We start from the raw sequence: 24,584 nt of genomic DNA on the forward strand, positions 1-24,584 counted from the left end.
GCCAACCTGGACCTTCTGGTCCCATCTCTAACTCCACAGAAGCCATCTCCCTCCCTCCTCACACATTTATCCCTGCCCTGCCCTCTCTGCCACCCAGTATCAGGGAACTGAGAGACAAACATAATTTCACACCAGGTTTATTTTATTTTATTTTTCTTATTACTGTATGCAGTTGTTATAATATTCAGCATTGGTACTGTAGACCAGTACTCAGCGGAGAGACCTCTGAGAATTGCTGAGGTGTCTAGCCATGCCCCGAAGTCACTGGCTGTCCACTGGTCCAGCTGGAATGGCAGTGGTCTCCATGGTCTCTGGGAACTCCTCTGGTTCGTTCTGATTAACTGGAATGGCAGGGGTCTCCATGGTCTCTGGGACCTCCTCTGATTCATTCTGATTAGCTGGAAGTGCAGGGGGCTCCATGGTCCCTAGGACCTCCTCTGGTTCTTCTGATTAGCTCGAATGGCAGGGGTCTCCATGGTGTCTGGGACCTCCTCTGGTTACCTCTGATTAACTGGAATGGCAGGGGTCTCCATGGTCTTTGGGACCTCCTCTGGTTCCTTCTGATTCAGCTTTTCATTCGCCTTGGAACTCTGGCTACAGAGCTTGGAGCATCTGATTTTCTTAAGCATTTTTGTGGTGGGAGGTTTCTGAGAAGTTCTCTAGGGAATCTTTCCAGAATGGGATTATTTACCCTCACGGTTACCCTGCCCACATGGAGAAATCAAGAGAGGGAGCAAAGAATGGCACTGGTTTAGGGAAGACTGTGAAGACAGGTGGGAATGATAGCTTCAGGAGAAAGTGTGTGGGCAGAGAAGGGTTATGTGCCAGGTAAGGACAGGGGAGGGTGTCTTTTCGGGTGGGGTTGATGGGCAAAAGGAGTATGGCTGGGTTCAGCTCACCTTGATATTTTTTGTGGCCCTCAATTGATAGGAGGTCTTCATCTTCTCCTGGGTAACAGGAGGTGGGTGTTCCATAACTACTCTGGAGCCTTGTGGCTTTCCAGTCACCTCAGTCATTTGGAGGACTCACAGTGGTCTGTTCAGACGCCCTGAGCACCCCTATATATACCCGTCCCCATGGAGCCTCACCCTCATGCTTTATGAGGTCAGCAAGTCTCTTCCGCAGCCAATGGTGGCCCTGGATGAGCTTTGACATCACAAAGCCCCATCCTGACATGTCTAGCGGAGGATGGGGAGCAATTCAGATGATTTGCTCGGAGAAATGAGGCATTAGTAATGCCCTCAAGAGGCCTCCAAACTCACCTGCCACCCTCACCTCTGTGTCAACTCTGATGGGTCACACAGCAGGCAGAGTGCATCTCCTCCCAACCTTGCCCCACAGCCACACGCCTCAGGCATTCATTCTGTTCTCTGTCAGCTTTCACCATTATCTAGCTTTTCATATCTTGCCTAAACTCCCTCCATGACAACTAGGTTGTGATTACGTGTCTGTGGAAGCGAGAATCATTGCTCGTTCGTCCTGCAATGTGGTCTTAATGCACCTTGAAGTCTATTGAATTCTGGGCCAGCCAACAGAAAGCTTTCCATCCCGCCTCCTTGTCTCAGTGTTCCAGGAGCTCGCTTCCCTTTTAAGGCCTCCAGTCGGAAACCCTTTTCTTCATGCTGTGAGAATGCAGTGAATACACTTGCCCTGGCTCCACATGGAGCTGTCTCGTTTGAAGTCTAGGACTCAGGGTCACCTCACTAGGAGTACTACCCAGGCTTGGTTTTGTACATGGTGTTGGGAATGGGGCAGAGAAATCCATGTTTCAGGTTGTGCTGGGGGATCCCATGCAGGAAATGCCCACCTGTGGCTGATTAGTATTTCCAGCAAGGGGTGGAGCTTGCCCAGAGCTGTGTGAGCCTTGTGTGCAAAGGTCTTCTCAACATGTGCCCTCACAAATCTCTTTTCTCATCTTGTTTTCTTGCTGGAAGCTCCCTTGGGGCCAAAACCATGGTGGAATTCATTTCCATGAGCAGCTGCCACAAGCTTCTAGGTTCTTGGACAAAACACTGAGTCTTCCTGTCCTGTGCATCGAGTTCCCATGGTCTCTCATGGAGCTGGTTGGCTCTGAAGCATAGTGGAATGGATTGTGTGCTCCACCTCAGTCCTCGTTTTTCCAATTGACTCATAGCGTCAACCAGCCTGAGGTGCACCCCTGGGGACAGTTTGTTGGCTTAGTGGGTCTTCCTTGGTTTCTTGTCAAGTGTTCACATCCTGGTGTCCACTTGTTGCTTACTCTCCCAGGGTCCATCACACTGCTGAACATTTTAAGAGGCAGAAAAAGCACACCGTAAACAAACCCAAAAGATGACTCTTAGAATTGTTAGAAGATCTTAAAACCTGATAGAAAAATGGGCAAGAGGCACGAGCCACCACTTTGTAAGAAAGATGTTTCAGTGGCCGTTCAATTTATGAAAACATGTTTAAAGTCAGGAGCAGCCAATTCACAAGAAGAATATGGAACTAGCCCAGAACCACGTTAAAATATATTAAATCTCAAAAAGGTAAGAAAAATCCTACTACAATTCCCTTGAGAACCGAAACGCAGGCAGAAGTGGCATTGATTTTAGTAATTGCAGACAGCTATACTAAGATACTTGGAATAACTGTGTTTTGTGTGTTCTAAAAGTAAGGAGAGACATGGAAATCCTAAAAGAGATCCCAATTGATCTTACTGATATGAAAAGCATAGTGTCAGATGAAACCCATTTTAAGGGTTTCCTGATGGCTCAGACAGTAAAAACAAACAAACAAACAAAAAAAAAAAACACACACACACACACCTGCAACATGGGAGACCAGTATTCAATCCCTGGATTGGGGAGATCCCCTGAGGGCGGAATGGCAGCCTGCTCCAGTATGCTTGCCTGGAGAATCACCATGGACAGAGAAGCCTGGCAGGCTACAGACCATGGGGTCAAAAAGAGTTGGAGCCGGCTGAGTAAGGAAGCACAGCACAGCACAGCCCAATGAATATTTGTGAAAGAAAGGCAGGTAGTGAGGAAAGAGGGAGAAAGGGAAACAAGGGTAATGAAAGGAAGGAAAGAAAATCCTCTGTAGCTGGTGAAAATAGAGCAACCAGTGATGTCCCCCAGCAGGACAGCACCACACATGTCCATCTGAGCAGTCTCAGACGGTTTGAAACAACTGTCTCCAACTTTGGTCCCACTCCTTCAACCAAACTCATGTGCAGGGCTTACCACTAACAGGCTAATAATCATCATGGTTTCTCCTCAGTCAAATCGTGATTCACCCAGAAGTGAAAAAGACACGTGTGTCCCAATGTTCATCACAGCACGGCTTACAGTAGCCAAGGCATGGAAGCAACCTAGATGTCCATGAGCAGACAAAAGGGTAAGAAAGCTGTCGTACATAGACACAATGGAATATTGCTCAGCCATTAAAAAGAACACTTTTGAATCCATTCTAATGAGGTGGATGAAAGTGGAGCCTATTATACAGAGCGAAGTAAGTCAGAAAGAAAACCACCAGTACACTATACAAAGGCATATATATTGAATTTAGGAAGATGGAGATGATAACCCTATATGGGAGACAGCAAAAGAGACACAGATTCACAGAACAGTCTTTTGGACTCTGTGGGACACGGTGAGGGTGGGATGATCTGAGAGAACGGCATTGAAACATGTATATTATCATATGAGAAAGGGATAGCCAGTCCATGTTCGATGCATAAGACAGGGTGCACAGGGCTGGTTCAATGGGCTGACCCAGAGGAATGGGATGGGGAGGGAGGTGAGAAGGGGGATCAGGAAGGGGAACACATGTACACCCATGGCTGATTCCTGTCAATATGTGGCAAAAACAACCACAATATTGTAAAGTAATCACCCACCAATTAAAATAAATAAAATAAAATAAAATGCATTCCTTTGCCGAAAAGGGCCTAATCAGTATTGGCTTTTTGAGCTCCGAAAACGCCATTCTTTTCCTTCCTTTCTTCCCTCTTTCACACCCCCTCCTTTCCTTTTCTATCTTATTATATAAAAGTTAAAGCTTGCTTTCCATTTATAGTTATGACAAAGTCCTGGCTCTATTCCCCATGTTGTACAATGCATCCCTGAACTCATCTTCCACCTAAATAACACTGCATGCCTCCCACTCCCCCACCTCGGTATTGTCCGTTCCTCTTCCCCTCCCCGCTGGTAACCAGTAGATGCTTCTCTATATCTGTTTGCCTCCATTTTTATCATATACTTTACTTTGCAGTATCTTTAGATTTTAAAAGTTATATCACACAGTATTTGTCTACCTCTGTCTGAGTTATTTTACTCAATATTCTACCTTCCATTTAGCTGCAAATGTCAATATTCCATTCTTTTGATGGGGCATCGCTTTTGTATGCCTTTTTAACAAATGGCACTGCCCCCCCACACACGACCCAGCTCCCCAGCTAAGTGTCCATCTCTGCACTCACACCCAGAAACACCAAGTCCTCTTCCTCTTCTCCCAAGGGAAGTGTGTCTTTGAAGCTCAGTCTGGAACCAGTTCTTCCCCCTACTTTCTGCCAACCTGGACCTTCTGGTCCCATCTCTAACTCCACAGAAGCCATCTCCCTCCCTCCTCACACATTTATCCCTGCCCTGCCCTCTCTGCCACCCAGTATCAGGGAACTGAGAGACAAACATAATTTCACATCAGGTTTATTTTATTTTGTTTTTCTTATTACTGTATGCAGTTGTTATAATATTCAGCATCGGTTCTGTAGGCCAGTACTCAGCGGAGAGACCCCTGAGAATTGCTGAGGTGTCTAGCCATGCCCCGAAGTCACTGGCTGTCCACTGGTCAGGCTGGAATGGCAGGGGTCTCCATGGTCTCTGGGAACTCCTCTGGTTCGTTCTGATTAACTGGAATGGCAGGGGTCTCCATGGTCTCTGGGACCTCCTCTGATTCATTCTGATGAGCTGGAAGTGCAGGGGGCTCCATGTTCCCTAGGGCCTACTCTGGTTCTTCTGATTAGCTCGAATGGCAGGGGTCTCCATGGTGTCTGGGACCTCCTCTGGTTACCTCTGATTAACTGCAATGGCAGGGCTCTCCATGGTCTTTGGGACCTCCTCTGGTTCCTTCTGATTCAGCTTTTCATTCGCCTTGGAACTCTGGCTACAGAGCTTGGAGCATCTGATTTTCTTAAGCATTTTTGTGGTGGGAGGTTTCTGAGAAGTTCTCTTGGGAATCTTTCCGGAATGGGATTATTTACCCTCACGGTTACCCTGCCCACATGGAGAAATCAAGAGAGGGAGCAAAGAATGGCACTGGTTTAGGGAAGACTGTGAAGACAGGTGGGAATGATAGCTTCAGGAGAAAGGGTGTGGGCAGAGAAGGGTTATGTGCCAGGTAAGGACAGGGGAGGGTGTCTTTTCGGGTGGGGTTGATGGGCAAAAGGAGTATGGCTGGGTTCAGCTCACCTTGATATTTTTTGTGGCCCTCAATTGATAGGAGGTCTTCATCTTCTCCTGGGTAACAGGAGGTGGGTGTTCCATAACTACTCTGGAGCCTTGTGGCTTTCCAGTCACCTCAGTCATTTGGAGGACTCACAGTGGTCTGTTCAGACGCCCTGAGCACCCCTATATATACCCGTCCCCATGGAGCCTCACCCTCATGCTTTATGAGGTCAGCAAGTCTCTTCCCCAGCCAATGGTGGCCCTGGGTGAGCTTTGACATCACAAAGCCCCATCCTGACATGTCTAGCGGAGGATGGGGAGCAATTCAGATGATTTGCTCGGAGAAATGAGGCATTAGTAATGCCCTCAAGAGGCCTCCAAACTCACCTGCCACCCTCACCTCTGTGTCAACTCTGATGGGTCACACAGCAGGCAGAGTGCATCTCCTCCCAACCTTGCCCCACAGCCACACGCCTCAGGCATTCATTCTGTTCTCTGTCAGATTTCACCATTATCTAGCTTTTCATATCTTGCCTAAACTCCCTCCATGACAACTAGGTTGTGATTACGTGTCTGTGGAAGCGAGAATCATTGCTCGTTCGTCCTGCAATGTGGTCTTAATGCACCTTGAAGTCCATTGAATTCTGGGCCAGCCAACAGAAATCTTTGCATCGCGCCTCCTTGTCTCAGTGTTCCAGGAGCTCGCTTCCCTTTTAAGGCCTCCAGTCGGAAACCCTTTTCTTCATGCTGTGAGAATGCAGTGAATACACTTGCCCTGGCTCCACACGGAGCTGTCTCGTTTGAAGTCTAGGACTCAGGGTCACCTCACTAGGAGTACTCCCCAGGCTTGGTTTTGTACATGGTGTTGGGAATGGGGCAGAGAAATCCATGTTTCAGGTTGTGCTGGGGGATCCCATGCAGGAAATGCCCACCTGTGGCTGATTAGTATTTCCAGCAAGGGGTGGATCTTTCACAGAGCTGTGTGAGCCTTGTGTGCAAAGGTCTTCTCAACATGTGCCCTCACAAATCTCTTTTCTCATCTTGTTTTCTTGCTGGAAGCTCCCTTGGGGCCAAAACCATGGTGGAATTCATTTCCATGAGCAGCTGCCACAAGCTTCTAGGTTCTTGGACAAAACACTGAGTCTTCCTGTCCTGTGCATCGAGTTCCCATGGTCTCTCATGGAGCTGGTTGGCTCTGAAGGATAGTGGAATGGATTGTGTGCTCCACCTCAGTCCTCGTTTTTCCAATTGACTCATAGGGTCAACCAGCCTGAGGTGCACCCCTGGGGACAGTTTGTTGGCTTAGTGGGTCTTCCTTGGTTTCTTGTCAAGTGTTCACATCCTGGTGTCCACTTGTTGCTTACTCTCCCAGGGTCCATCACACTGCTGAACATTTTAAGAGGCAGAAAAAGCACACCGTAAACAAACCCAAAAGATGACTCTTAGAATTGTTAGAAGATCTTAAAACCTGATAGAAAAATGGGCAAGAGGCACGAGCCACCACTTTGTAAGAAAGATGTATCAGTGGCCGTTCAATTTATGAAAACATGTTTAAAGTCAGGAGCAGCCAATTCACAAGAAGAATATGGAACTAGCCCAGAACCACGTTAAAATATATTAAATCTCAAAAAGGTAAGAAAAATCCTACTACAATTCCCTTGAGAACCGAAACGCAGGCAGAAGTGGCATTGATTTTAGTAATTGCAGACAGCTATACTAAGATACTTGGAATAACTGTGTTTTGTGTGTTCTAAAAGTAAGGAGAGACATGGAAATCCTAAAAGAGACCCCAATTGATCTTACTGATATGAAAAGCATAGTGTCAGATGAAACCCATTTTAAGGGTTTCCTGATGGCTCAGACAGTAAAAACAAACAAACAAACAAAAAAAACCACACACACACACCTGCAACATGGGAGACCAGTATTCAATCCCTGGGTTGGGGAGATCCCCTGAGGGCGGAATGGCAGCCTGCTCCAGTATGCTTGCCTGGAGAATCACCATGGACAGAGAAGCCTGGCAGGCTACAGACCATGGGGTCAAAAAGAGTTGGAGCCGGCTGAGTAAGGAAGCACAGCACAGCACAGCACAATGAATATTTGTGAAAGAAAGGCAGGTAGTGAGGAAAGAGGGAGAAAGGGAAACAAGGGTAATGAAAGGAAGGAAAGAAAATCCTTTTTCGCTGCTGAGAATAGAGCAACCAGAGATGTCCCCCAGCAGGACAGCACCACACATATCCATCTGAGCAGTGTCAGACGGTTTGAAACAACTATCTCCAACTTTGGTCCCACTCCTTCAACCAAACTCATGTGCAGGGCTTACCACTAACAGGCTAATAATCATCATGGTTTCTCCTCAGTCAAATCGTGATTCACCCAGAAGTGAAAAAGACACGTGTGTCCCAATGTTCATCACAGGACTGCTTACAGTAGCCAGGGCATGGAAGCAACCTAGAAGTCCTTCAGCAGACAAAAGGGTAAGAAAGCTGTGGTACATAGACACAATGGAATATTGCTCAGCCATTAAAAAGAACACTTTTGAATCCATTCCAATGAGGTGGATGAAAGTGGAGCCTATTATACAGAGCGAAGTAAGTCAGAAAGAAAACCACCAGTACACTATACAAAGGCATATATATTGAATTTAGGAAGATGGAGATGATATCCCTATATGGGAGACAGCAAAAGAGACACAGATTCACAGAACAGTCTTTTGGACTCTGTGGGACACGGCGAGGGTGGGATGATCTGAGAGAACGGCATTGAAACATGTATATTATCATATGAGAAAGGGATAACCAGTCCAAGTTCGATGCATAAGAGAGGGTGCACAGGGCTGGTGCAATGGGCTGACCCAGAGGGATGGGATGGGGAGGGAGGTGAGAGGGGGGATCAGGAAGTGGAACACATGTACACCCATGGCTGATTCCTGTCAATATGTGGCAAAAACAACCACAATATTGTAAAGTAATCACCCACCAATTAAAATAAATAAAATAAAATAAAATGCATTCCTTTGCCGAAAAGGGCCTAATCAGTATTGGCTTTTTGAGCTCCGAAAACGCCATTCTTTTCCTTCCTTTCTTCCCTCTTTCACACCCCCTCCTTTCCTTTTCAATCTTATTATATAAAAGTTAAAGCTTGCTTTCCATTTATAGTTATGACAAAGTCCTGGCTCTATTCCCCATGTTGTACAATGCATCCCTGAACTCATCTTCCACCTAAATAACACTGCATGCCTCCCACTCCCCCACCTCGGTATTGTCCCTTCCTCTTCCCCTCCCCGCTGGTAACCAGTAGATGCTTCTCTATATCTGTTTGCCTCCATTTTTAACATATACTTTACTTTGCAGTATCTTTAGATTTTAAAAGTTATATCACACAGTATTTGTCTACCTCTGTCTGAGTTATTTTACTCAATATTCTACCTTCCATTTTGCTGCAAATGTCAATATTCCATTCTTTTGATGGGGCATCGCTTTTGTATGCCTTTTTAACAAATGGCACTGCCCCCCCACACACGACCCAGCTCCCCAGCTAAGTGTCCATCTCTGCACTCACACAGAGAAACACCAAGTCCTCTTCCTCTTCTCCCAAGGGAAGTGTGTCTTTGAAGCTCAGTCTGGAACCAGTTCTTCCCCCTGCTTTCTGCCAACCTGGACCTTCTGGTCCCATCTCTAACTCCACAGAAGCCATCTCCCTCCCTCCTCACACATTTATCCCTGCCCTGCCCTCTCTGCCACCCAGTATCAGGGAACTGAGAGACAAACATAATTTCACACCAGGTTTATTTTATTTTATTTTTCTTATTACTGTATGCAGTTGTTATAATATTCAGCATCGGTACTGTAGACCAGTACTCAGCGGAGAGACCCCTGAGAATTGCTGAGGTGTCTAGCCATGCCCCGAAGTCACTGGCTGTCCACTGGTCCAGCTGGAATGGCAGGGGTCTCCATGGTCTCTGGGAACTCCTCTGGTTCGTTCTGATTAACTGGAATGGCAGGGGTCTCCATGGTCTCTGGGACCTCCTCTGATTCATTCTGATGAGCTGGAAGTGCAGGGGGCTCCATGGTCCCTAGGACCTCCTCTGGTTCTTCTGATTAGCTCGAATGGCAGGGGTCTCCATGGTGTCTGGGACCTCCTCTGGTTACATCTGATTAACTGGAATGGCAGGGGTCTCCATGGTCTTTGGGACCTCCTCTGGTTCCTTCTGATTCAGCTTTTCATTCACCTTGGAACTCTGGCTACAGAGCTTGGAGCATCTGATTTTCTTAAGCATTTTTGTGGTGGGAGGTTTCTGAGACGTTCTCTAGGAAATCTTTCCAGAATGGGATTATTTACCCTCACGGTTACCCTGCCCACATGGAGAAATCAAGAGAGGGAGCAAAGAATGGCACTGGTTTAGGGAAGACTGTGAAGACAGGTGGGAATGATAGCTTCAGGAGAAAGGGTGTGGGCAGAGAAGGGTTATGTGCCAGGTAAGGACAGGGGAGGGTGTCTTTTCGGGTGGTGTTGATGGGCAAAAGGAGTATGGCTGGGTTCAGCTCACCTTGATATTTTTTGTGGCCCTCAATTGATAGGAGGTCTTCATCTTCTCCTGGGTAACAGGAGGTGGGTGTTCCATAACTACTCTGGAGCCTTGTGGCTTTCCAGTCACCTCAGTCATTTGGAGGACTCACAGTGGTCTGTTCAGACGCCCTGAGCACCCCTATATATACCCGTCCCCATGGAGCCTCACCCTCATGCTTTATGAGGTCAGCAAGTCTCTTCCCCAGCCAATGGTGGCCCTGGGTGAGCTTTGACATCACAAAGCCCCATCCTGACATGTCTAGCGGAGGATGGGGAGCAATTCAGATGATTTGCTCGGAGAAATGAGGCATTAGTAATGCCCTCAAGAGGCCTCCAAACTCACCTGCCACCCTCACCTCTGTGTCAACTCTGATGGGTCACACAGCAGGCAGAGTGCATCTCCTCCCAACCTTGCCCCACAGCCACACGCCTCAGGCATTCATTCTGTTCTCTGTCAGCTTTCACCATTATCTAGCTTTTCATATCTTGCCTAAACTCCCTCCATGACAACTAGGTTGTGATTACGTGTCTGTGGAAGCGAGAATCATTGCTCGTTCGTCCTGCAATGTGGTCTTAATGCACCTTGAAGTCCATTGAATTCTGGGCCAGCCAACAGAAAGCTTTCCATCCCGCCTCCTTGTCTCAGTGTTCCAGGAGCTCGCTTCCCTTTTAAGGCCTCCAGTCGGAAACCCTTTTCTTCATGCTGTGAGAATGCAGTGAATACACTTGCCCTGGCTCCACACGGAGCTGTCTCGTTTGAAGTCTAGGACTCAGGGTCACCTCACTAGGAGTACTCCCCAGGCTTGGTTCTGTACATGGTGTTGGGAATGGGGCAGAGAAATCCATGTTTCAGGTTGTGCTGGGGGATCCCATGCAGGAAATGCCCACCTGTGGCTGATTAGTATTTCCAGCAAGGGGTGGAGCTTGCCCAGAGCTGTGTGAGCCTTGTGTGCAAAGGTCTTCTCAACATGTGCCCTCACAAATCTCTTTTCTCATCTTGTTTTCTTGCTGGAAGCTCCCTTGGGGCCAAAACCATGGTGGAATTCATTTCCATGAGCAGCTGCCACAAGCTTCTAGGTTCTTCGACAAAACACTGAGTCTTCCTGTCCTGTGCATCGAGTTCCCATGGTCTCTCATGGAGCTGGTTGGCTTTGAAGGATAGTGGAATGGATTGTGTGCTCCACCTCAGTCCTCGTTTTTCCAATTGACTCATAGCGTCAACCAGCCTGAGGTGCACCCCTGGGGACAGTTTGTTGGCTTAGTGGGTCTTCCTTGGTTTCTTGTCAAGTGTTCACATCCTGGTGTCCACTTGTTGCTTACTCTCCCAGGGTCCATCACACTGCTGAACATTTTAAGAGGCAGAAAAAGCACACCGTAAACAAACCCAAAAGATGACTCTTAGAATTGTTAGAAGATCTTAAAACCTGATAGAAAAATGGGCAAGAGGCACGAGCCACCACTTTGTAAGAAAGATGTATCAGTGGCCGTTAAATTTATGAAAACATGTTTAAAGTCAGGAGCAGCCAATTCACAAGAAGAATATGGAACTAGCCCAGAACCACGTTAAAATATATTAAATCTCAAAAAGGTAAGAAAAATCCTACTACAATTCCCTTGAGAACCGAAACGCAGGCAGAAGTGGCCTTGATTTTAGTAATTGCAGACAGCTATACTAAGATACTTGGAATAACTGTGTTTTGTGTGTTCTAAAAGTAAGGAGAGACATGGAAATCCTCAAAGAGACCCCAATTGATCTTACTGATATGAAAAGCATAGTGTCAGATGAAACCCATTTTAAGGGTTTCCTGATGGCTCAGACAGTAAAAACAAACAAACAAACAAAAAAAAAACACACACACACACACACCTGCAACAGGGGAGACCAGTATTCAATCCCTGGATTGGGGAGATCCCCTGAGGGCGGAATGGCAGCCTGCTCCAGTATGCTTGCCTGGAGAATCACCATGGACAGAGAAGCCTGGCAGGCTACAGACCATGGGGTCAAAAAGAGTTGGAGCCGGCTGAGTAAGGAAGCACAGCACAGCACAGCACAATGAATATTTGTGAAAGAAAGGCAGGTAGTGAGGAAAGAGGGAGAAAGGGAAACAAGGGTAATGAAAGGAAGGAAAGAAAATCCTCTGTTGCTGGTGAAAATAGAGCAACCAGAGATGTCCCCCAGCAGGACAGCACCACACATGTCCATCTGAGCAGTGTCAGACGGTTTGAAACAACTATCGCCAACTTTGGTCCCACTCCTTCAACCAAACTCATGTGCAGGGCTTACCACTAACAGGCTAATAATCATCATGGTTTCTCCTCAGTCAAATCGTGATTCACCCAGAAGTGAAAAAGACACGTGTGTCCCAATGTTCATCACAGGACTGCTTACAGTAACCAGGGCATGGAAGCAACCTAGAAGTCCTTCAGCAGACAAAAGGGTAAGAAAGCTGTGGTACATAGACAAAATGGAATATTGCTCAGCCATTAAAAAGAACACTTTTGAATCCATTCTAATGAGGTGGATGAAAGTGGAGCCTATTATACAGAGCGAAGTAAGTCAGAAAGAAAACCACCAGTACACTATACAAAGGCATATATATTGAATTTAGGAAGATGGAGATGATAACCCTATATGGGAGACAGCAAAAGAGACACAGATTCACAGAACAGTCTTTTGGACTCTGTGGGACACGGCGAGGGTGGGATGATCTGAGAGAACGGCATTGAAACATGTATATTATCATATGAGAAAGGGATAGCCAGTCCATGTTCGATGCATAAGACAGGGTGCACAGGGCTGGTGCAATGGGCTGACCCAGAGGGATGGGATGGGGAGGGAGGTGAGAGGGGGGATCAGGAAGGGGAACACATGTACACCCATGGCTGATTCCTGTCAATATGTGGCAAAAACAACCACAATATTGTAAAGTCATCACCCACCAATTAAAATAAATAAAATAAAATAAAATGCATTCCTTTGCCGAAAAGGGCCTAATCAGTATTGGCTTTTTGAGCTCCGAAAACGCCATTCTTTTCCTTCCTTTCTTCCCTCTTTCACACCCCCTCCTTTCCTTTTCTATCTTATTATATAAAAGTTAAAGCTTGCTTTCCATTTATAGTTATGACAAAGTCCTGGCTCTATTCCCCATGTTGTACAATGCATCCCTGAACTCATCTTCTACCTAAATAACACTGCATGCCTCCCACTCCCCCACCTCGGTATTGTCCCTTCCTCTTCCCCTCCCCGCTGGTAACCAGTAGATGCTTCTCTATATCTGTTTGCCTCCATTTTTATCATATACTTTACTTTGCAGTGTCTTTAGATTTTAAAAGTTATATCACACAGTATTTGTCTACCTCTGTCTGAGTTATTTTACTCAATATTCTACCTTCCATTTTGCTGCAAATGTCAATATTCCATTCTTTTGATGGGGCATCGCTTTTGTATGCCTTTTTAACAAATGGCACTGCCCCCCCACACACGACCCAGCTCCCCAGCTAAGTGTCCATCTCTGCACTCACACCCAGAAACACCAAGTCCTCTTCCTCTTCTCCCAAGGGAAGTGTGTCTTTGAAGCTCAGTCTGGAACCAGTTCTTCCCCCTACTTTCTGCCAACCTGGACCTTCTGGTCCCATCTCTAACTCCACAGAAGCCATCTCCCTCCCTCCTCACACATTTATCCCTGCCCTGCCCTCTCTGCCACCCAGTATCAGGGAACTGAGAGACAAACATAATTTCACATCAGGTTTATTTTATTTTGTTTTTCTTATTACTGTATGCAGTTGTTATAATATTCAGCCTCGGTACTGTAGACCAGTACTCAGCGGAGAGACCCCTGAGAATTGCTGAGGTGTCTAGCCATGCCCCGACGTCACTGGCTGTCCACTGGTCAGGCTGGAATGGCAGGGGTCTCCATGGTCTCTGGGAACTCCTCTGGTTCGTTCTGATTAACTGGAATGGCAGGGGTCTCCATGGTCTCTGGGACCTCCTCTGATTCATTCTGATTAGCTGGAAGTGCAGGGGGCTCCATGGTCCCTAGGGCCTACTCTGGTTCTTCTGATTAGCTCGAATGGCAGGGGTCTCCATGGTGTCTGGGACCTCCTCTGGTTACCTCTGATTAACTGGAATGGCAGGGGTCTCCATGGTCTTTGAGACCTCCTCTGGTTCCTTCTGATTCAGCTTTTCATTCGCCTTGGAACTCTGGCTACAGAGCTTGGAGCATCTGATTTTCTTAAGCATTTTTGTGGTGGGAGGTTTCTGAGAAGTTCTCTTGGGAATCTTTCCGGAATGGGATTATTTACCCTCACGGTTACCCTGCCCACATGGAGAAATCAAGAGAGGGAGCAAAGAATGGCACTGGTTTAGGGAAGACTGTGAAGACAGGTGGGAATGATAGCTTCAGGAGAAAGGGTGTGGGCAGAGAAGGGTTATGTGCCAGGTAAGGACAGGGGAGGGTGTCTTTTCGGGTGGGGTTGATGGGCAAAAGGAGTATGGCTGGGTTCAGCTCACCTTGATATTTTTTGTGGCCCTCAATTGATAGGAGGTCTTCATCTTCTCCTGGGTAACAGGAGGTGGGTGTTCCATAACTACTCTGGAGCCTTGTGGCTTTCCAGTCACCTCAGTCATTTGGAGGACTCACAGTGGTCTGTTCTGATGCCCTGAGCACCCCTATATATACCCGTCCCCATGGAGCCTCACCCTCATGCTTTATGAGGTCAGCAAGTCTCTTCCGCAGCCAATGGTGGCCCTGGGTGAGCTTTGACATCACAAAGCCCCATCCTGACATGTCTAGCGGAGGATGGGGAGCAATTCAGATGATTTGCTCGGAGAAATGAGGCATTAGTAATGCCCTCAAGAGGCCTCCAAACTCACCTGCCACCCTCACCTCTGTGTCAACTCTGATGGGTCACACAGCAGGCAGAGTGCATCTCCTCCCAACCTTGCCCCACAGCCACACGCCTCAGGCATTCATTCTGTTCTCTGTCAGCTTTCACCATTATCTAGCTTTTCATATCTTGCCTAAACTCCCTCCATGACAACTAGGTTGTGATTACGTGTCTGTGGAAGCGAGAATCATTGCTCGTTCGTCCTGCAATGTGGTCTTAATGCACCTTGAAGTCCATTGAATTCTGGGCCAGCCAACAGAAAGCTTTCCATCCCACCTCCTTGTCTCAGTGTTCCAGGAGCTCGCTTCCCTTTTAAGGCCTCCAGTCGGAAACCCTTTTCTTCATGCTGTGAGAATGCAGTGAATACACTTGCCCTGGCTCCACACGGAGCTGTCTCGTTTGAAGTCTAGGACTCAGGGTCACCTCACTAGGAGTACTCCCCAGGCTTGGTTTTGTACATGGTGTTGGGAATGGGGCAGAGAAATCCATGTTTCAGGTTGTGCTGGGGGTTCCCATGCAGGAAATGCCCACCTGTGGCTGATTAGTATTTCCAGCAAGGGGTGGAGCTTGCCCAGAGCTGTGTGAGCCTTGTGTGCAAAGGTCTTCTCAACATGTGCCCTCACAAATCTCTTTTCTCATCTTGTTTTCTTGCTGGAAGCTCCCTTGGGGCCAAAACCATGGTGGAATTCATTTCCATGAGCAGCTGCCACAAGCTTCTAGGTTCTTGGACAAAACACTGAGTCTTCCTGTCCTGTGCATCGAGTTCCCATGGTCTCTCATGGAGCTGGTTGGCTCTGAAGGATAGTGGAATGGATTGTGTGCTCCACCTCAGTCCTCGTTTTTCCAATTGACTCATAGCGTCAACCAGCCTGAGGTGCACCCCTGGGGACAGTTTGTTGGCTTAGTGGGTCTTCCTTGGTTTCTTGTCAAGTGTTCACATCCTGGTGTCCACTTGTTGCTTACTCTCCCAGGGTCCATCACACTGCTGAACATTTTAAGAGGCAGAAAAAGCACACCGTAAACAAACCCAAAAGATGACTCTTAGAATTGTTAGAAGATCTTAAAACCTGATAGAAAAATGGGCAAGAGGCACGAGCCACCACTTTGTAAGAAAGATGTATCAGTGGCCGTTAAATTTATGAAAACATGTTTAAAGTCAGGAGCAGCCAATTCACAAGAAGAATATGGAACTAGCCCAGAACCACGTTAAAATATATTAAATCTCAAAAAGGTAAGAAAAATCCTACTACAATTCCCTTGAGAACCGAAACGCAGGCAGAAGTGGCATTGATTTTAGTAATTGCAGACAGCTATATTAAGATACTTGGAATAACTGTGTTTTGTGTGTTCTAAAAGTAAGGAGAGACATGGAAATCCTAAAAGAGACCCCAATTGATCTTACTGATATGAAAAGCATAGTGTCAGATGAAACCCATTTTAAGGGTTTCCTGATGGCTCAGACAGTAAAAACACACAAACAAACAAACAAACAAAAAAAACACACATACACACCTGCAACATGGGAGACCAGTATTCAATCCCTGGATTGGGGAGATCCCCTGAGGGCGGAATGGCAGCCTGCTCCAGTATGCTTGCCTGGAGAATCACCATGGACAGAGAAGCCTGGCAGGCTACAGACCATGGGGTCAAAAAGAGTTGGAGCCGGCTGAGTAAGGAAGCACAGCACAGCACAGCACAATGAATATTTGTGAAAGAAAGGCAGGTAGTGAGGAAAGAGGGAGAAAGGGAAACAAGGGAAATGAAAGGAAGGAAAGAAAATCCTCTGTTGCTGGTGAAAATAGAGCAACCAGTGATGTCCCCCAGCAGGACAGCACCACACATGTCCATCTGAGCAGTCTCAGACGGTTTGAAACAACTGTCTCCAACTTTGGTCCCACTCCTTCAACCAAACTCATGTGCAGGGCTTACCACTAACAGGCTAATAATCATCATGGTTTCTCCTCAGTCAAATCGTGATTCACCCAGAAGTGAAAAAGACACGTGTGTCCCAATGTTCATCACAGGACTGCTTACAGTAACCAGGGCATGGAAGCAACCTAGAAGTCCTTCAGCAGACAAAAGGGTAAGAAAGCTGTGGTACATAGACAAAATGGAATATTGCTCAGCCATTAAAAAGAACACTTTTGAAGCCATTCTAATGAGGTGGATGAAAGTGGAGCCTATTATACAGAGCGAAGTAAGTCAGAAAGAAAACCACCAGTACACTATACAAAGGCATATATATTGAATTTAGGAAGATGGAGATGATAACCCTATATGGGAGACAGCAAACGAGACACAGATTCACAGCAGAGTCTTTTGGACTCTGTGGGACACGGCGAGGGTGGGATGATCTGAGAGAACGGCATTGAAACATGTATATTATCATATGAGAAAGGGATAGCCAGTCCATGTTCGATGCAGAAGACAGGGTGCACAGGGCTGGTGCAATGGGCTGACCCAGAGGGATGGGATGGGGAGGGAGGTGAGAGGGGGGATCAGGAAGGGGAACACATGTACACCCATGGCTGATTCCTGTCAATATGTGGCAAAAACAACCACAATATTGTAAAGTAATCACCCACCAATTAAAATAAATAAAATAAAATAAAATGCATTCCTTTGCCGAAAAGGGCCTAATCAGTATTGGCTTTTTGAGCTCCGAAAACGCCATTCTTTTCCTTCCTTTCTTCCCTCTTTCACACCCCCTCCTTTCCTTTTCAATCTTATTATATAAAAGTTAAAGCTTGCTTTCCATTTATAGTTATGACAAAGTCCTGGCTCTATTCCCCATGTTGTACAATGCATCCCTGAACTCATCTTCTACCTAAATAACACTGCATGCCTCCCACTCCCCCACCTCGGTATTGTCCCTTCCTCTTCCCCTCCCCGCTGGTAACCAGTAGATGCTTCTCTATATCTGTTTGCCTCCATTTTTATCATATACTTTACTTTGCAGTATCTTTAGATTTTAAAAGTTATATCACACAGTATTTGTCTACCACTGTCTGAGTTATTTTACTCAATCTTCTACCTTCCATTTAGCTGCAAATGTCAATATTCCATTCTTTTGATGGGGCATCGCTTTTGTATGCCTTTTTAACAAATGGCACTGCCCCCCCACACACGACCCAGCTCCCCAGCTAAGTGTCCATCTCTGCACTCACACAGAGAAACACCAAGTCCTCTTCCTCTTCTCCCAAGGGAAGTGTGTCTTTGAAGCTCAGTCTGGAACCAGTTCTTCCCCCTGCTTTCTGCCAACCTGGACCTTCTGGTCCCATCTCTAACTCCACAGAAGCCATCTCCCTCCCTCCTCACACATTTATCCCTGCCCTGCCCTCTCTGCCACCCAGTATCAGGGAACTGAGAGACAAACATAATTTCACATCAGGTTTATTTTATTTTATTTTTCTTATTACTGTATGCAGTTGTTATAATATTCAGCATCGGTTCTGTAGGCCAGTACTCAGCGGAGAGACCCCTGAGAATTGCTGAGGTGTCTAGCCATGCCCCGAAGTCACTGGCTGTCCACTGGTCAGGCTGGAATGGCAGGGGTCTCCATGGTCTCTGGGAACTCCTCTGGTTCGTTCTGATTAACTGGAATGGCAGGGGTCTCCATGGTCTCTGGGACCTCCTCTGATTCATTCTGATTAGCTGGAAGTGCAGGGGGCTCCATGGTCCCTAGGGCCTACTCTGGTTCTTCTGATTAGCTCGAATGGCAGGGGTCTCCATGTTGTCTGGGACCTCCTCAGGTTACATCTGATTAACTGGAATGGCAGGGGTCTCCATGGTCTTTGGGACCTCCTCTGGTTCCTTCTGATTCAGCTTTTCATTCGCCTTGGAACTCTGGCTACAGAGCTTGGAGCATCTGATTTTCTTAAGCATTTTTGTGGTGGGAGGTTTCTGAGAAGTTCTCTAGGGAATCTTTCCGGAATGGGATTATTTACCCTCACGGTTACCCTGCCCACATGGAGAAATCAAGAGAGGGAGCAAAGAATGGCACTGGTTTAGGGAAGACTGTGAAGACAGGTGGGAATGATAGCTTCAGGAGAAAGGGTGTGGGCAGAGAAGGGTTATGTGCCAGGTAAGGACAGGGGAGGGTGTCTTGTCGGGTGGGGTTGATGGGCAAAAGGAGTATGGCTGGGTTCAGCTCACCTTGATATTTTTTGTGGCCCTCAATTGATAGGAGGTCTTCATTTTCTCCTGGGTAACAGGAGGTGGGTGTTCCATAACTACTCTGGAGCCTTGTGGCTTTCCAGTCACCTCAGTCATTTGGAGGACTCACAGTGGTCTGTTCAGACGCCCTGAGCACCCCTATATATACCCGTCCCCATGGAGCCTCACCCTCATGCTTTATGAGGTCAGCAAGTCTCTTCCCCAGCCAATGGTGGCCCTGGGTGAGCTTTGACATCACAAAGCCCCATCCTGACATGTCTAGCGGAGGATGGGGAGCAATTCAGATGATTTGCTCGGAGAAATGAGGCATTAGTAATGCCCTAAGGAGGCCTCCAAACTCACCTGCCACCCTCACCTCTGTGTCAACTCTGATGGGTCACACAGCAGGCAGAGTGCATCTCCTCCCAACCTTGCCCCACAGCCACACGCCTCAGGCATTCATTCTGTTCTCTGTCAGCTTTCACCATTATCTAGCTTTTCATATCTTGCCTAAACTCCCTCCATGACAACTAGGTTGTGATTACGTGTCTGTGGAAGCGAGAATCATTGCTCGTTCGTCCTGCAATGTGGTCTTAATGCACCTTGAAGTCCATTGAATTCTGGGCCAGCCAACAGAAAGCTTTCCATCCCGCCTCCTTGTCTCAGTGTTCCAGGAGCTCGCTTCCCTTTTAAGGCCTCCAGTCGGAAACCCTTTTCTTCATGCTGTGAGAATGCAGTGAATACACTTGCCCTGGCTCCACACGGAGCTGTCTCGTTTGAAGTCTAGGACTCAGGGTCACCTCACTAGGAGTACTACCCAGGCTTGGTTTTGTACATGGTGTTGGGAATGGGTCAGAGAAATCCATGTTTCAGGTTGTGCTGGGGGATCCCATGCAGGAAATGCCCACCTGTGGCTGATTAGTATTTCCAGCAAGGGGTGGAGCTTGCCCAGAGCTGTGTGAGCCTTGTGTGCAAAGGTCTTCTCAACATGTGCCCTCACAAATCTCTTTTCTCATCTTGTTTTCTTGCTGGAAGTTCCCTTGGAGCCAAAACCATGGTGGAATTCATTTCCATGAGCAGCTGCCACAAGCTTCTAGGTTCTTGGACAAAATACTGAGTCTTCCTGTCCTGTGCATCGAGTTCCCATGGTCTCTCATGGAGCTGGTTGGCTCTGAAGGATAGTGGAATGGATTGTGTGCTCCACCTCAGTCCTCGTTTTTCCAATTGACTCATAGGGTCAACCAGCCTGAGGTGCACCCCTGGGGACAGTTTGTTGGCTTAGTGGGTCTTCCTTGGTTTCTTGTCAAGTGTTCACATCCTGGTGTCCACTTGTTGCTTACTCTCCCAGGGTCCATCACACTGCTGAACATTTTAAGAGGCAGAAAAAGCACACCGTAAACAAACCCAAAAGATGACTCTTAGAATTGTTAGAAGATCTTAAAACCTGATAGAAAAATGGGCAAGAGGCACGAGCCACCACTTTGTAAGAAAGATGTATCAGTGGCCGTTCAATTTATGAAAACATGTTTAAAGTCAGGAGCAGCCAATTCACAAGAAGAATATGGAACTAGCCCAGAGCCACGTTAAAATATATTAAATCTCAAAAAGGTAAGAAAAATCCTACTACAATTCCCTTGAGAACCGAAACGCAGGCAGAAGTGGCATTGATTTTAGTAATTGCAGACAGATATATTAAGATACTTGGAATAACTGTGTTTTGTGTGTTCTAAAAGTAAGGAGAGACATGGAAATCCTAAAAGAGACCCCAATTGATCTTACTGATATGAAAAGCATAGTGTCAGATGAAACCCATTTTAAGGGTTTCCTGATGGCTCAGACAGTAAAAACAAACAAACAAACAAAAAAAACCACACACACACACCTGCAACATGGGAGACCAGTATTCAATCCCTGGGTTGGGAAGATCCCCTGAGGGCGGAATGGCAGCCTGCTCCAGTATGCTTGCCTGGAGAATCACCATGGACAGAGAAGCCTGGCAGGCTACAGACCATGGTGTCAAAAAGAGTTGGAGCCGGCTGAGTAAGGAAGCACAGCACAGCACAGCACAATGAATATTTGTGAAAGAAAGGCAGGTAGTGAGGAAAGAGGGAGAAAGGGAAACAAGGGTAATGAAAGGAAGGAAAGAAAATCCTCTGTAGCTGGTGAGAATAGAGCAACCAGAGATGTCCCCCAGCAGGACAGCACCACACATGTCCATCTGAGCAGTGTCAGACGGTTTGAAACAACTATCTCCAACTTTGGTCCCACTCCTTCAACCAAACTCATGTGCAGGGCTTACCACTAACAGGCTAATAATCATCGTGGTTTCTCCTCAGTCAAAGCGTGATTCACCCAGAAGTGAAAAAGACACGTGTGTCCCAATGTGCATCACAGCACTGCTTACAGTAGCCAGGGCATGGAAGCAACCTAGATGTCCATCAGCAGACAAAAGGGTAAGAAAGCTGTGGTACATAGACACAATGGAATATTGCTCAGCCATTAAAAAGAACACTTTTGAATCCATTCTAATGAGGTGGATGAAAGTGGAGCCTATTATACAGAGCGAAGTAAGTCAGAAAGAAAACCACCAGTACACTATACAAAGGCATATATATTGAATTTAGGAAGATGGAGATGATAACCCTATATGGGAGACAGCAAAAGAGACACAGATTCACAGAACAGTCTTTTGGACTCTGTGGGACACAGCGAGGGTGGGATGATCTGAGAGAACGGCATTGAAACATGTATATTATCATATGAGAAAGGGATAGCCAGTCCATGTTCGATGCATAAGACAGGGTGCACAGGGCTGGTGCAATGGGCTGACCCAGAGGGATGGGATGGGGAGGGAGGTGAGAGGGGGGATCAGGAAGGGGAACACATGTACACCCATGGCTGATTCCTGTCAATATGTGGCAAAAACAACCACAATATTGTAAAGTAATCACCCACCAATTAAAATAAATAAAATAAAATAAAATGCATTCCTTTGCCGAAAAGGGCCTAATCAGTATTGGCTTTATGAGCTCCGAAAACGCCATTCTTTTCCTTCCTTTCTTCCCTCTTTCACACCCCCTCCTTTCCTTTTCTATCTTATTATATAAAAGTTAAAGCTTGCTTTCCATTTATAGTTATGACAAAGTCCTGGCTCTATTCCCCATGTTGTACAATGCATCCCTGAACTCATCTTCCACCTAAATAACACTGCATGCCTCCCACTCCCCCACCTCGGTATTGTCCCTTCCTCTTCCCCTCCCCGCTGGTAACCAGTAGATGCTTCTCTATATCTGTTTGCCTCCATTTTTATCATATACTTTACTTTGCAGTATCTTTAGATTTTAAAAGTTATATCACACAGTATTTGTCTACCTCTGTCTGAGTTATTTTACTCAATATACTACCTTCCATTTTGCTGCAAATGTCAATATTCCATTCTTTTGATGGGGCATCGCTTTTGTATGCCTTTTTAACAAATGGCACTGCCCCCCCACACACGACCCAGCTCCCCAGCTAAGTGTCCATCTCTGCACTCACACCCAGAAACACCAAGTCCTCTTCCTCTTCTCCCAAGGGAAGTGTGTCTTTGAAGCTCAGTCTGGAACCAGTTCTTCCCCCTACTTTCTGCCAACCTGGACCTTCTGGTCCCATCTCTAACTCCACAGAAGCCATCTCCCTCCCTCCTCACACATTTATCCCTGCCCTGCCCTCTCTGCCACCCAGTATCAGGGAACTGAGAGACAAACATAATTTCACATCAGGTTTATTTTATTTTGTTTTTCTTATTACTGTATGCAGTTGTTATAATATTCAGCCTCGGTACTGTAGACCAGTACTCAGCGGAGAGACCCCTGAGAATTGCTGAGGTGTCTAGCCATGCCCCGAAGTCACTGGCTGTCCACTGGTCAGGCTGGAATGGCAGGGGTCTCCATGGTCTCTGGGAACTCCTCTGGTTCGTTCTGATTAACTGGAATGGCAGGGGTCTCCATGGTCTCTGGGACCTCCTCTGATTCATTCTGATTAGCTGGAAGTGCAGGGGGCTCCATGGTCCCTAGGGCCTACTCTGGTTCTTCTGATTAGCTCGAATGGCAGGGGTCTCCATGTTGTCTGGGACCTCCTCAGGTTACATCTGATTAACTGGAATGGCAGGGGTCTCCATGGTCTTTGGGACCTCCTCTGGTTCCTTCTGATTCAGCTTTTCATTCGCCTTGGAACTCTGGCTACAGAGCTTGGAGCATCTGATTTTCTTAAGCATTTTTGTGGTGGGAGGTTTCTGAGAAGTTCTCTAGGGAATCTTTCCGGAATGGGATTATTTACCCTCACGGTTACCCTGCCCACATGGAGAAATCAAGAGAGGGAGCAAAGAATGGCACTGGTTTAGGGAAGACTGTGAAGACAGGTGGGAATGATAGCTTCAGGAGAAAGGGTGTGGGCAGAGAAGGGTTATGTGCCAGGTAAGGACAGGGGAGGGTGTCTTGTCGGGTGGGGTTGATGGGCAAAAGGAGTATGGCTGGGTTCAGCTCACCTTGATATTTTTTGTGGCCCTCAATTGATAGGAGGTCTTCATTTTCTCCTGGGTAACAGGAGGTGGGTGTTCCATAACTACTCTGGAGCCTTGTGGCTTTCCAGTCACCTCAGTCATTTGGAGGACTCACAGTGGTCTGTTCAGACGCCCTGAGCACCCCTATATATACCCGTCCCCATGGAGCCTCACCCTCATGCTTTATGAGGTCAGCAAGTCTCTTCCGCAGCCAATGGTGGCCCTGGGTGAGCTTTGACATCACAAAGCCCCATCCTGACATGTCTAGCGGAGGATGGGGAGCAATTCAGATGATTTGCTCGGAGAAATGAGGCATTAGTAATGCCCTCAAGAGGCCTCCAAACTCACCTGCCACCCTCACCTCTGTGTCAACTCTGATGGGTCACACAGCAGGCAGAGTGCACCTCCTCCCAACCTTGCCCCACAGCCACACGCCTCAGGCATTCATTCTGTTCTCTGTCAGCTTTCACCATTATCTAGCTTTTCATATCTTGCCTAAACTCCCTCCATGACAACTAGGTTGTGATTACGTGTCTGTGGAAGCGAGAATCATTGCTCGTTCGTCCTGCAATGTGGTCTTAATGCACCTTGAAGTCCATTGAATTCTGGGCCAGCCAACAGAAAGCTTTCCATCCCGCCTCCTTGTCTCAGTGTTCCAGGAGCTCGCTTCCCTTTTAAGGCCTCCAGTCGGAAACCCTTTTCTTCATGCTGTGAGAATGCAGTGAATACACTTGCCCTGGCTCCACAAGGAGCTGTCTCGTTTGAAGTCTAGGACTCAGGGTCACCTCACTAGGAGTACTACCCAGGCTTGGTTTTGTACATGGTGTTGGGAATGGGTCAGAGAAATCCATGTTTCAGGTTGTGCTGGGGGATCCCATGCAGGAAATGCCCACCTGTGGCTGATTAGTATTTCCAGCAAGGGGTGGAGCTTGCCCAGAGCTGTGTGAGCCTTGTGTGCAAAGGTCTTCTCAACATGTGCCCTCACAAATCTCTTTTCTCATCTTGTTTTCTTGCTGGAAGTTCCCTTG

This window comes from Cervus elaphus, chromosome X (genome assembly GCF_910594005.1).
Source record: "Cervus elaphus chromosome X, mCerEla1.1, whole genome shotgun sequence".
Taxonomy (NCBI): domain Eukaryota; kingdom Metazoa; phylum Chordata; class Mammalia; order Artiodactyla; family Cervidae; genus Cervus; species Cervus elaphus.